Source organism: Branchiostoma lanceolatum, chromosome 2 (genome assembly GCF_035083965.1).
Source record: "Branchiostoma lanceolatum isolate klBraLanc5 chromosome 2, klBraLanc5.hap2, whole genome shotgun sequence".
Classification (NCBI taxonomy): Eukaryota; Metazoa; Chordata; class Leptocardii; order Amphioxiformes; family Branchiostomatidae; genus Branchiostoma; species Branchiostoma lanceolatum.
In genome coordinates this window covers 9,562,313-9,575,052 of record NC_089723.1, presented here as the reverse complement: position 1 = coordinate 9,575,052, position 12,740 = coordinate 9,562,313, and positions in this window count along the sequence as shown.

Genomic DNA, 12,740 nt, shown 5'->3' with positions numbered 1-12,740 from the left:
TCGCCATGTCCACATTTCGTACATCAAATGGTCGAATTCTTCCTGTACTGTAGCCATCCCCAGAAAACTCAACATGTTGCGTTGCCAGTAAGTTTGAGCTGAACCCTCAAACTGTACTGATTTCAGTTTCGCATAGCTTCTTTGACAAGATGCATCTCACAGAGTTACTAAACCATGTGTGAACCATGACTTTTGAGTTTACTAAGCATTCGTGAACCATAAATTTCCTACCATTCAGACAGAGGATAACGAGTTGATTCAGTAAATATAACGAACTAGAGTTCCACGACCTCATACCTTCGCCAAATGATTTTAACCTTTATGACTGACGTATTAGGAGTGTTTCTCATCAATCATAAATCATACCAGTTGATTGTCTTAAAATATAACATGTCCAAAGTATGAGCTTAACAAATTATGAGCTTAACAAAGAAGATTATGCTAATATTTATCATCAATTATGCAAAGGAGGCCCTTATTAGCATAATTTGATTCAACGATGCTCACATTCACATAACGTCCCGATGCCACAAAAAAGGATTAAATGTATGAAATTGCCGTCATTTGCCAGTGTGGAATAATAGAAGTTACTCATTAAGTATGCAAATAAGGCCCACATTTGCATATTTTCTATCTATTAACAGTCCTCTCTTCCTCAGTTACAATTTGAATGGTCATATCATGGAACAAAGCGGATTTTTAAAGTTGCCTCATTAATTATGCAAATTGGAATCTGATTTGCATAATTATCGTCCAATCATACTTAGCATCACACAAGCTATCCACATACCAAAAATCATGACCATTCATCAAGGCCATTATGTTATAGTATTTTCTCATTAATTATGCAAATGAGGTTTTCATTTGCATAGTTCATATCAATTAATATTTCTCTCTTCCTCAGTTACATATGTCACATGTTTCAGAGTCCTATCATGGAATTTGGCGGATGAATAAACTTTCCTCATTAATTATGCAAATTAGACACTGATTTGCATAAGAAGTGTGTAATCATGTACATCATCACTCAAGCTATTTACCTACCAAAAATCATTACCATCCATCAAGCCCTTCTTGAGTTATTCCCTTTCAAAGTCAGACGCAAAACCTGCTCCTGCAGTTAGGGGGCCCAAACCCACACCACTTACTCTCTGTCCAAAGATCTATCTACCACTCAAAAATCAGTTCCATAACATGTCCAGAACACGAGATATCAAAACAGGAAGTTCCGCTGCAGCACCATAAGAAGCCGCTAGGGGGCCCAAAATCTAATCGTTTTTAGGTCTCATCAAAACCTACCAACATATCAAATACCAAGACAATCCATCAAGGCATTCTCGAGTTATTCTGTGCCACTACAAACAAACAAACAAACAAACAAACAAACAAACAAACAAACAGCAGACAGACAAATGCTACCCTCTGCATAACCTTCTCGGCGAAGGTAACAACGTGAAACAAAACGTTTGCGACATGTCTGACGTATCTGCTCCAGTGACAGGTACAGTAGCCTCATGTATCAAAGGATTTAGGAGAAAGTTTTCCAGGAAATTAGATTCCGGGAATGAAAGGGCACATGACACAGGATGAATGTACGGTACATGCCCGAGGCGGGAAGGTAGTATACAGACAGATAGCGTTCCCTCCAGGCAAAATTAGATTCAATTTTGGATGAACAGCAAATCTATCATCCGATCTATCACCTGATTGAAGTTTAAACAACTCATTTCGTGGTTTTTGATGATGAACAACTTTAGCTCTTAAAACAACAGGAGCTAATTGAGTCATTAGCATACAACCTTGTCTTGACTTACTATTCTATTGGATCATTATGTTTAGCCATACCTAGTATGGCTAAACATATTGTTTTTGTCGACGCCTCAGGGGCGAGCCAATTTTTTACTATATTGTGTGCAGATTGCAAGAATTCTAGGAATTGTACAGGAATGTGAAAGTCCATGGGACGATAACTCAAGGATGCCTGGATGTATTGTCTTCATATTTTGTAGGTGGGTAGGTCTGTGGGAGACCTTGTAATGATTGGATTTTGGGCCCCCTAGCGACTTTCTATGGTACTGCAGGGGAACTTTCACTTTTCAAATCTCGTCGTCTGAACACGCTATAGTCATGATTTTTAAGTGGTGGATAGCTCTTTGTTAGGAAAATATGATTTGGACCCCCTAGCGGCTTTTTTTGGAACTGCAGGAGCTGATTTTGACTCAAACTTTGAAAGAGAATAACGCAAGAAGGGGATGACGGATCATCATAATTTTTGGTGTGTAGATAGCTTAAGTGATGATTTACATAATCATATGCCAATTATGCAAATCAATATCTGATTTGCATAATTAATGAGGACAGTTAATAAATCAGCTGCATTGAAATGTAGGACTCTCAAACACATGACATATGTAACTGAGAAAGAGATAAATATCGATAGATATCAATTATGCAAATTGATACTTAATTTGCATAATTAATGACAAAATACTATAAATCCATAGTGGTAAATGATCGGGATTTCATTTTTGCACCATTTGGAAGTTAAGTAAATGTGGCCACTATTAGACACAAATTTTGCACAGAGGGCCTCATTTACATAATTTATGAGGAAATGCTACGATATCTTTTTTGTGAAAACAAGATTTTCATACATTAGACAACTTGTGTTATTTTGGTAGAGAAGGTGATCGACTGATATGATTTATTCGATGTCATCATTTGCATGTGGGCTAAAAACGAAAACGTTAACAGAGACCACCGTCGCCATGGCAACATCTTTTTATGTTGCCAATCTTGTTATGTTTAGCCATACCTAGTATGGCTAAACATATTGTTATGTTTAGCCATACCTAGTATGGCTAAACATATTGTTTTTACTCATGTTTCTTCTTCTTCTTCTTCTCCTCCTCCTCCTCCTGTCAAATCTTCAATTCGATTCATCTCTGTCATTTTTTGACCAAATGACCTGAAATTTGGTACAGAGGTAATGTAGGCAAAAACCAATGTGCGCTTTTTTCCTTTTTTTGATATTGACCTTGAAAGTGATTTATTGAGGTTTTTAGGCTATTTTTAGCATATCTTGGCCTCCTGCGCCCTGGTATTTCAACCGAATGACCTGAAAGTTGCTGTATATGTGGCTTGAACAAATATTTAAAGGACTACATTCCCATTTTTGGCATACATATATTCAAAACGATTTATTTTGGGCTTTCTTGACAATATTTGCCACTTCTGTCACTTTCAATACTACATATGACCTACAGGTCATTGACCCCAAGTGCCTTGCACCTGGCCTTGCATGCCTGTGAGCCTTGCGACCACCTGATTGGTCAATTGGGTTAATCTAATTATCTTGTATTCCTGGCGCAGGTGTGCTAGTATTCATGCCAAATATGGTATGGGAATTCCTAGGACATGTGATTACATGGCTTTGTTCACTCTTTTTTTAACAAAGATACACATCTCCAGTTCCTATGTATTAAACCAAAATAATGTGAAATCTGGTATGTGTCTGCCTTGGTCATGTACACAGGCCCTCATTCAAATGTTTGGCATACAGCCTTTCAAAACGATTTTTTAAACAAAGATTTTTTTCGTTTCGTTATTTTCAACCCAAAGTACATTCAAACAAAGGGGTGTCACATTTTTATATTTCACCCATACTATCGCTGAAATATGTTTTTTTTTGTCATTTCCTTCTTTTCCTGTCAAATCTTCATATGTATACTATGGAAAACTTCATTCTTCCCTGGGGTTGATCTTTTTTAATTCAATTTTGAACTGGGTTGATTATGCGCAAGAGTGTAATTTTCAGCGGATATTTTTCGACTGGTTTACATGGAAATGGCACGGAATATCCCATTCTTGCAAGGGGAGGATTCTTTAATTATTTCTTTCAATTTTGAGCTGGAATGATTATGAAAAAGTCCATTTGTTAGCAGAAGTGTATTATGGTTGTGAACTGGTCCATATTGTGTTGAGGTGCTACTGGAAGACTCAATTTTGGACTGGGGTGATTCATTTTTTTAGTGCTTAGTGCAAGTATTTTAGAATGGTCCATTGTTATTTTGGGAGAGTCCATTTTTTGCATGGCGAGGAGTATGGCTAAACATGCTGTATTTGCTCGCAAATGTTGCCTTTCTAGTTTTTACTCAGGTTTCTTCTCCTCCTCCTCTTCCTCCTCCTCCTGTCAAATCTTCAAATGGATTCATCTCTGTCATTTTTATACCAAATGACCTGAAATTTGGTACAAAGGTAATGTAGGCAAAAACCAATGTGCGTTTTTTTCCTCTTTTTGATATTGACCTTGAAAGTGATTTTATTGAGGTTTTTATGACCAATGATGCATATCTTGGCCTCCTGCGCCCTGGTATTTCAACCGAATGACCTGAAATTTGCTGTATATGTGCCTTGAACAAATATTTAAAGGACTACATTCCCATTTCTGGCATACATATCTTCAAAACGATTTATTTTGGGCTTTCTTGACAATATTTGCCACTTCTGTCACTTTCAATACTACATATGACCTAAGGTCATTGACCCCAAGTGCCTTGCACCTGGCCTTGCATGCCTGTGAGCCTTGCGACCACCTGATTGGTCAATTAGGTAAATCTAATTATCTTGCATTCCTGGCGCAGGTGTGCTAGTATTCATGCCAAATATGGTATGGGAATTCCTAGGACATGTGATTACATGGCTTTGTTCACTCTTTTTTTTTAACAAAGATACAAATCTCCAGTTCCTATGTATTAAACCAAAATAATGTGAAATCTGGTATGTGTCTGCCTTGGTCATGTACACAGGCCCTCATTCAAATGTTTGGCATACAGCCTTTCAAAACGATTTTTTAAACAAAGAAATTTTTCGTTTCGTTATTTTCAACCCAAAGTGCATTCAAACAAAGGGGTGTCACATTTTTATATGTCACCCATACTATCGCTGAAATATGTTGTTTTTGGCAATTTCCTTCTTCTCCTGTCAAATCTTCATATGTATACTATGGAAAACTTCATTCTTCACTGGGGTTGATCTTTTTTAATTCAATTTTGATCTGGGTTGATTATGCGGAAGAGTGTTATTTTCAGCGGATATTTTTCGACTGGTTTACATGGAAATGGCACGGAATATCCCATTCTTGCAAGGGGAGGATTCTTTAATTATTTCTTTCAATTTTGAGCTGGAATGATTATGAAAAAGTCCATTTGTTAGCAGAAGTGTATTTGTTAATCAATAAGTGGATATGGTTGTGGACTGGTCCATATTGTGTTGAGGTGCTACTGGAAGACTCAATTTTGGACTGGGGTGATTCATTTTTTTAGTGCAAGTATTTTAGAATGGTCCATTGTTATTTTGGGAGAGTCCATTTTTTGCATGGCGAGGAGTATGGCTAAACATGCTGTATTTGCTCGCAAATGTTGCCTTTCTAGTTATGTTTAGCCATACCTAGTATGGCTAAACATATTGTTTTTATTTACTCAGGTTTCTTCTCCTCCTCCTCCTCCTCCTGTCAAATCTTCAAATGGATTCATCTCTGTCATTTTTATACCAAATGACCTGAAATTTGGTACAAAGGTAATGTAGGCAAAAACCAATGTGCGTTTTTTTCCTTTTTTTGATATTGACCTTGAAAGTGATTTTATTGAGGTTTTTATGACCAATAATGCATATCTTGGCCTCCTGCGCCCTGGTATTTCAACCGAATGACCTGAAATTTGCTGTATATGTGCCTTGAACAAATATTTAAAGGACTACATTCTCATTTTTGGCATACATATCTTCAAAACGATCTATTTGGGGCTTTCTTGACAATATTTGCCACTTCTGTCACTTTCAATACTACATATGACCTAAAGGTCAGTGACCCCAAGTGCCTTGCACCTGGCCTTGCATGCCTGTGAGCCTTGCGACCACCTGATTGGTCAATTGAATTAATCTAATTATCTTTCATTTCTGGCGCAGGTGTGCTAATATCCATGCCAAATATGGTATGGGAATTCCTAGGACATGTGATTACATGGCTTTGTTCACTCTTTTTTTGAACAAAGATACACATCTCAAGTTCCTATGTATTAAACCAAAATAATGTGAAATTTGACATGTGTCTGCCTTGGTTATGTACACAGGCCCTCATTCAAATGTTTGGCATACAGCCTTTCAAAACGATTTTTTAAACAAAGAATTGTATACTATTGAATCATGCATTCAAACAAAGGGGTGTCACATTCTTATATTTCACCCATACTATCGCTGAAATATGTTGTTTTTGGTCATTTCCTTCTTCTCCTGTCAAATCTTCATATATATCATTATGTTTAGCCATAAGTATGGCTAAACATATTGTTTTTATGTTTAGCCATACCTAGTATGGCTCAACATATTGTTTTTGTTCATGTTCTTCTTCTTCTTCTTTTCCTGCCAAATCTTCAAATCGATTCAACTCGGCCATTTTTTAATCAACCGACCTGAAATTTGGCATGGAGGTAAAGAAGGCAAATACCCTCAGGTGATTTTAAAATTGCTTTGAAACAGCCCTTAAAATCATTTTTATGGAGGTTTTTTGGGGCATTTTTAGGCAATTTTTATATTTTGGTCTCCTGTGCCCTGGTATTACAAGTAAATGACCTGAAATTCGGTACAATGTTGCCTTGAACATGTCCCTACAGGACTACAATCACATTTCTGGTGTACATCACTTCAAAATGCTTCGTTTTGGGGACTTTTGGACCCATTTTCAGACCAAAAATGGGTCAAAAGTGCTGTCCCCGTTCCATGTTCTATCTTAGAACCCATGTTCTATCTAAGGTTCCGGGCGTTCCATTTGCTGCTGGCCAAAGAACATGTGTTCTTTTCAGGTTACCTGAGGTCATGTTGCGGGTAAACACGCAAGCCTTTGCAGTAAGAAGCTCTTGGCGTCTTGCAGAACTTGTAGAGAGAATTTTTTTGCACGGGTGATTTTGGAACAGTCAATTTATGCATCGGGAGGGAGATTGGCAAAGTATGATGCTCTTGCAAATGTTGCCTTCCTACATGCAGTTAATATTTCGATTTGCCCAGGGGTTATTTTGGGACAGCCCACTTCTTGCATGGGGAGGAGTATGGCTAAACATGCTGTATTTGCTCAGGGGCAAATGACGGCCTTTCTAGTTTTTGTTCATGTTCTTCTCCTTCTTCTCCTACCAAATCTTCAAATGGATTCAACTCCGCCATTTTTTAATCAACCGACCTGAAATTTGGCATGGAGGTAAAGAAAGCAAATACCCTCAGGTGATTTTAAAATTGCTTTGAAACAGCCCTTAAAATCATTTTTATTGAGTTTTTTTTGGGCATTTTTAGGCAATTTTTATATTTTTGGCTCCTGTGGCCTGGTATTACAAGCAAATGATCTGAAATTCGGCACAAGGGTGCCTTGAATATGTCCCTACAGGACTTCAATCACATTTCTGGTGTACATCACTTCAAAATGCTTCATTTGGCGGACTTTTGGACCAATTTTCAGACCAAAAATAGGCCAAAAGTGGTATCCCCGTTCCATGTTCTATTTGCTGCTGGCCAAGGAATCCATGTTCTATCTAAGGTTCCGGGCGTTCCATTTGCTACTGGCCAAAGAACATGTGTTCTATTTAGTTTACCTGAGGTCATATTGCAGGAACACACGCAAGCCTTTGCAGTAAGAAGCTCTTGGGGTCTCGCAGAACTCTTAGAAAGAATTTTTTCACGGGTGATTTTGGAACAGTCAATTTATACATCGGGAGGGAGATTGGCGAAGTATGATGCTCTCGCAAATGTTGCCTTTCTACATGCAGTTAATATTTTGATTTGCCCAGGTGTTATATTGGGACAGCCCACTTCTTGTATGGGGAGGAGTATGGCTAAACATGCTGTATTTGCTCAGGGGCAAATGACGACCTTTCTAGTCTCTCATGTTTCTTCTTCTTCTTCTTCTCCTCCTGTCAAATCTTCAAATCGATTCATCTCTGTCATTTTTTGACCAAATGACCTGAAATTTGGTACAGAGGTAATGTAGGCAAAAACCAATGTGCGTTCTTTTCCTTTTTTTTGATATTGACCTTGAAAGTGATTTTATTGAGGTTTTTAGGCTATTTTTAGCATATCTTGGCCTCCTGCGCCCTGGTATTTCAACCGAATGACCTGAAATTTGCTGTATATGTGGCTTGAACAAATATTTAAAGGACTACATTCCCATTTTTGGCATACATATATTCAAAACGATTTATTTTGGGCTTTCTTGACAATATTTGCCACTTCTGTCACTTTCAATACTACATATGACCTACAGGTTATTGACCCCTAGTGCCTTGCACCTGGCCAAGCTGGAAGTTTGCTTACGAGGAGGAAAGACCGGACATAAACATTTAACGTGATTATCGGGAAAACACCATGTTCCCTTAAACTTAGTGGTTAAATTGCAGTTTAGGAAATTTTATAACAGAAAACAAGTTAAATCAATGATTTTGTGAATGTTTATTCTAGCATTAGTTATTCCAGATATTTTCAAACTCCAAATTCTTCAACACAACACGGGAGATCGTTTCTCCTCAGACTGGCGCGACACTCCTGTCAAAATTGATTGATGATCTCTCTCTGCCGCCGACTTCATACATGATCAAAGGCGGGTGGTAGGCGGTGCGCGGGGAAACTTAAACATATAATGTAGCGAAGTGTTGCACAAGGAATTCTCACGCTGAGGGGTACATGAAATAATGCTTACAAAATAGACCTCTATGAATCGGGCTACATTCAGCAATGGTAGACGGATTCGGGGCATGCCGCGCAAAACACATGGTCTCACTGGGGACAGGCGTTTTGGTCCCGCACGTTGTCGCAGCGGTGCGTCGCCGCTACGCGATCGAAAGCACGCCGCTGTCTGTCTCGGACCAACACGCGTCTCCCGTGATGTGTAGCGTCCACCACCAGGCCTTCCTACATGTCCTACGTACGGGCGTATGGATCGTAGAATTCGGCAAAAAAGGAATGATTAGGCCAGTAGAGTCAGTCCCCGGTAAGGTCAATGATTCGCCCCTTTGCGCTAGCTTGTAACGTTAAATGAATGTACCCTCTGGTGGCCAAACTTCACTGACAAACTTTCTCCCTATTATCATCATGAGCTTGCGTTAGTCTGGTACTAGTGACTATTATGTGCCGGGAATGTTTATCTATCGCACGCCTTGGAAGGAAGTTCAACCATGATAAATGGTCGGCCGTTGCGAAAATTTGGAATCCCATGCTGTTGATTTTCGTGATTGAATCTGTAAGAAAATATATTCTCATGTCGTTCATGTTTTTGGGACGGACGCCGGGACGGGGTGAATTTTTTCTATCATTTTCGTCCCGTTAGTAATGCAAATCGAATCGTGTTGCACAAGAGGCAAAACAATAAAAACGTGGGTCTTGTGGAGTGTTTTGGAGCGGGAAAATGCCGGATATTAGCGGTGCCGAACAGTGTACATCGTCGCGCGCGGGTGACGCTCCGTCAAAACGAATCCGCTGGTGGTCTAGCGCGGCCACCGAAAATAGGCAGAAACACACAGGAGGACTTAGCACCTTCGTTTATGAGGGCAATTGTGAAAATCTTTTGTTACAAATTGTTCGAACATTGAAACATTTGGATAGATGGTTTGAAACTGTTCTAAATAAAGAGATTTTTGTGTAGTTACGTTCGAAATGTTTCCAACGTATGTGAAATAAGTTCAAACATGTTATAAGTTTCAATTCTAATTGTTTGAACACTTTATAACTATTGTGACTTAGACATTCTTTTAATCAAAATAGTTCAAACATATTACAAATATTATATTAAAACCCTCTCGGTGACTTGGAATTGACTCAAATATGTTGTTTTTGGTCATTTCCTTCGTCTCCTGTCAAATCTTCATATGTATACTATGGAAAACTTCATTCTCACCTGGGGTTGATCTTTTTTAATTCAATTTTGAACTGGGTTGATTATGCGCAAGAGTGTAATTTTCAGCGGATATTTTTCGACTGGTTTACATGGAAATGGCACGGAATATCCCATTCTTGCAAGGGGAGGATTCTTTAATTATTTCTTTCAATTTTGAGCTGGAATGATTATGAAAAAGTCCATTTTTTAGCAGAAGTGTATTTGTTAATCAATTAGTGGATATGGTTGTGGACTGGTCCATATTGTGTTGAGGTGCTACTGAAAGACTCAATTTTGGACTGGGGTGATTCATTTTTTTAGTGCAAGTATTTTAGAATGGTCCATTGTTATTTTGGGAGAGTCCATTTTTTGCATGGCGAGGAGTATGGCTAAACATGCTGTATTTGCTCGCAAATGTTGCCTTTCTAGTTATGTATGCTATGGAAAACTTGATCTTTTTAATTCAATTTTGAACTGGGTTGATTATGTGCAAGAGTGTAATTTTCAGTGGATATTTTTCGACTGGTCTAGTTTACATGGAGATGGCGCGGAATATCCCATTCTTGCAAGGGGAGGATTCTTTAATTATTTCTTTCAATTTTGAGCTGGAATGATTATGAAAAAGTCCATTTGTTAGCAGAAGTGTATTTGTTAATTAATAAGTGGATATGGTTTTGGACTGCTCCATGTTGTGTTGATGTGCTACTGGAAGACTCCATTCCTGTATGGAGAGACTGATAATTGTTTTTAAACTCAATTTTGGACTGTTGTGATCCAATCTTTTAGTGGAAGTATTTTAGAATGGTCCATTGTTATTTTGGGAGAGTCCATTTTTTCATGGCGAGGAGTATGGCTAAACATGCTGTATTTGCTCGCAAATGTTGCCTTTCTAGTTACTCATGTTTCTTCTTCTCCTCCTCCTCCTCCTCCTGTCAAATCTTCAAATCGATTCATCTCTGTCATTTTTTGACCAAATGACCTGAAATTTGGTACAGAGGTAATGTAGGCAAAAACCAATTTTCCTTTTTTTTCCTTTTTTTGATATTGACCTTGAAAGTGATTTTATCGAGGTTTTTAGGCTATTTTTAGCATATCTTGGCCTCCTGCGCCCTGGTATTTCAACCGAATGACCTGAAATTTGCTGTATATGTGGCTTGAACAAATATTTAAAGGACTACATTCCCATTTTCGGCATACATATCTTCAAAACGATTTATTTTGGGCTTTCTTGACAATATTTGCCACTTCTGTCATTTTCAATACTACATATGACCTAAAGATCAGTGACCCCAAGTGCCTTGCACCTGGCCTTGCATGCCTGTGAGCCTTGCGACCACCTGATTGGTCAATTGAGTTAATCTAATTATCTTGCATTTCTGGCGCAGGTGTAGGCTAGTATTCATGCCAAATATGGTATGGGAATCCCTAGGACACGTGATTACATGGCTTTGTTCACTCTCTTTTGAAAAAAGATACACATCTCCAGTTCCTACATGTATTAGACCAAAATAATGTGAAATTTGGCATGTACACAGGCCCTCATTCAAATGTTTGCCATACAGCCTTTCAAAACGATTTTTTAAACAAAGAATTTTTCGGTTTCGTTATTTTCCAACCGAAAGTGTATACTATTGAATCATGCATTCAAATAAAGGGGTGTCACATTTTTATATTTCACCCATACTATCGCTGAAATATGTTGTTTTTGGTCATTTCCTTCTTCTCCTGTCAAATCTTCATATATATCATTATGTATACTATGGAAAACTTCATTCTTCCCTGGGGTTGACCTTTTTTCATTCAATTTTGAACTGGGTTGATTATGCGCAAGAGTGTAATTTTCAGCGGATATTTTTCCACTGGTCTAGTTTACATGGAGATGGCACGGAATATCCCATTCTTGCAAGGGGAGGATTCTTTAATTATTTCTTTCAATTTTGAGCTGGAATGATTATGAAAAAGTCCATTTGTTAGCAGAAGTGTATTTGTTAATTAATAAGTGGATATGGTTTTGGACTGGTCCATATTGTGTTGATGTGCTACTGGAAGACTCCATTCCTGTATGGAGAGACTGATAATTGTTTTTAAACTCAATTTTGATCCATTTTTTTAGTGGAAGTATTTTAGAATGGTCCATTGTTACTTTGATAGAGTCCATTTTTGCATGGCGCGGAGTATTGCTAAACATGCTGTATTTGCTCGCAAATGTTGCCTTTCTAGTTTGAAATTGTCTTCACGTCACTAACATATCTATTCAGAGTTTTGGTATAAAACCTAGTTCTGTCAGATCTTTCTTTAGTCACTGACGAAAGATAGCGGATGCTGACTGAAACGTCTGGCTGTTTCAAAATTTTATGCAGTTGCTTGAGTAACTATTTTTTGGCGTATCTTATAACCTGGATGTCTAACCTCCATCGACGGATGATGAACATAGTTCCGCTAACAATTGCCATACTAAACATTCTTTCCTATTTTTGTTATTTGGCGTACCTGGATGTCTACCTTCATCAAAGCATTATTTCCTGTCCTTCAAGTTGAGTCCTTGAGTAAACTAAGAAAAGAAAAGATCAGACTGAAAAACTTTCCGTCACACTCTTGAAAATACTACATATGTTTCTCAGGAACAATGTTTGAGGGAATATGTGAACTTCCGGACATTCAGTCGATTAATGATTGATATCTTCTTTATCAAGCGTTTGATTGTCTTTGATGCTTCCACCAAACAGACAGTAGCAGACCTGACGGCGTCTCCATCCATCTCATACTGATACTTCCAGCTAATCCGATGGAATCTTAATTCACCGCAAATCGGCTGTGAAAATAATTCTAATTG